Source organism: Bactrocera latifrons, unplaced genomic scaffold, assembly GCF_001853355.1.
Source record: "Bactrocera latifrons isolate USDA-ARS-PBARC rearing strain unplaced genomic scaffold, ASM185335v1 scaffold_2369, whole genome shotgun sequence".
Taxonomy (NCBI): domain Eukaryota; kingdom Metazoa; phylum Arthropoda; class Insecta; order Diptera; family Tephritidae; genus Bactrocera; species Bactrocera latifrons.
In genome coordinates, this window is record NW_017535929.1 from 1 (window position 1) to 2207 (window position 2207).

Sequence of the window (2207 nt, forward strand, 5' to 3'; positions counted from 1 at the left end):
ACTAAAATTTGCAATATTAGAACTAAAAGAGCAAATGCTAGAAATTGAACGGCCCGACCAATTAAAATGTTGCATTTTAGTTTTTGACATTGAAGTCTGTTACTTATTTTTTAATACTTACTGATAATTATTTATTTATTATATTAATAGTTTAAATGAATTCTTTTGATTTAAAAACGTATTTTGTGTTGACGTGATAGTTTTTACTTTTTATTATATATATAATACTTACATATACATGTAAGTCTGTATATGTATACATACATGTGCAAGAGACTAAAGTTTTATATCATTCATGTGAATTTTAAAAAAATAAATGTGAAAATGTGAGAAATTAAAAAGTTTACTTTATTAAATAGTGTTATATGTTTATAAAGTAATCATATTGTTTTTTATTTGATCTGTTAAACGTTTAGCAATATTGGTTTCATTCGCATTTCCTATTGTTTCAGTATAACTAGCATCGACTTCTATTACTATATTGGCAGGTGATTCCACATTAAAAAGAGTGCAAATATTATGAAGAGCACAACATACGTTCAAAATTTGCACCACTTTTTCTGCGGCATAATGTAGTTCTCTACCAGCTAAAAGGCATCGGAACCACGCTTTTAATACTCCAAATACAATTCCGTAAGGGATCTGGCTTTTGAAAATTTATAGTTGTAGTAACTTTCAGCAGAGCTTTCAGTAGCATTTCTGTATGGAGTTAAAAGTCATGGCTCAAGCGGATATCCAGAGTCGCCTATAAGAAAAAATTAAGTTAGCAAAATAAGTGATGCATATAATACCTAAGGAGTAAAATTAACGAATGTGTATAAGCTCACCAATAATGTGAATTCCTATTGCGCCATTCACATAGTTGGTTTGTTGCGCTCGCTTTAGAAATTCCACACATGTGAATCATGATACGGCCCAGCAAACCGAACGTTAACGGCTTTTATCATCACACTATACTATGCTTTAATTTCCTATTGAAATATAAATGCTCATTCACTGCCGGTCGTATCATTTCGGATGTGAGAACCATCCCATCCACCACTCCAATTACTCCTGGAATTCCAGACACTGAATAAAAAGCTCTTTTCACTTAATTTTTCTCCTCTGAAGACATTGCAAAAGTTATGTGTTTTGGACACAGCACTTTCTCAATTGCTTTACAAACTTCAAACACACAACGCGAAACAGTTTGTTGAGCTAGTCTTGTATGGTGATCTTGTCCAATTTGCTGTTGATACCCTCCCTGCGCCAAAAATTTTAAAGTTGCCGCTAATTTCACAATTTCGGGTATTCCTGTGGACCTGCGTGGAGTTTTTAGCTCACTACTTATGCTATCCAACATATATTTGAATGATTCCTTACTTAAGCGAAAGTTTTGCACGAAATTATTTACGAGTAGAAGTACAAAGAAGTTTAAAGAATCGCATTACACTTTATCATTTAAACTTACCTTTTTTCACTCAGACTCATCACATTAGACCTGTCTCTAATAATTTTCCGCTCAACTCGTTAATTTTTTGTGTTTTTCTCCCATAACACAACGGAATGCATATTCACAACTTTTTTATTGATTTCAAATTACTCTTATATATAAAACTCTTCAAATTTAATTATATTTGTCTGCCAATTTTCTACACTTCTTCACTTTTCTGTTATTGATTTTTTTTTTCATTCCTCTTCGTTTCGGTCAGTAATGTCAACTTACAATGCAAAAGTGTTACAGAGTATCGATTGCCCTTCGCAACGCAATTAACTTTCGCAACGCATTGCTATTCGTAACGCCTTATAGAGTAACCCCCCAGATCGAACCTACATACCTACCCGACGCCTTTTTGCAAATGAATATCATGGTACAAGGGAGTAGAGAAAGTCCCATTCACCGTATAAAAATAGCCATTTACAGTCCTTACCCTACCCCCCAAGTGTACGTTCACAATAAAAACATCATGGCCACCTCTGGTGAATAAGGGTTGCGAGAGGTTAAAACGGGCTGCAAAAATGCTTTAATATAAAATTATAAATTTACAGTAGTATATTTATTCATTTATAAATACTATTTTAAATTTTGCTTATAGAATGAAATTTAATGCTGCTATCAAAAGATTTTATTATATCTTCTTGATATAAATAGATATGCTATATATTTTTAAGCGTTTTAGTTACCTTATTCATGAATAAATTGAAAATTATTTTGGATAATGAGTGGA

The 2207-nt window shown here is 32.2% G+C and overlaps 1 long non-coding RNA gene across 2 annotated transcripts; it reads right to left on the minus strand.

Moving 5' to 3' along the window:
* Nucleotides 1–282: 282 nt before the first annotated feature.
* Nucleotides 283–1818, minus strand: LOC108969000. Of its 2 annotated transcripts, none has more exons than XR_001993370.1 (3): nucleotides 1451–1818; nucleotides 828–1357; nucleotides 283–745 (listed from the first exon to the last, which is right to left on the minus strand). It is a non-coding gene; the product is annotated as an uncharacterized LOC108969000 (long non-coding RNA). The 2 variants fall into 2 exon arrangements; XR_001993371.1 differs by having other exon boundaries at nucleotides 828–1361.
* Between the last annotated feature and the right edge of the window lie 389 nt (nucleotides 1819–2207).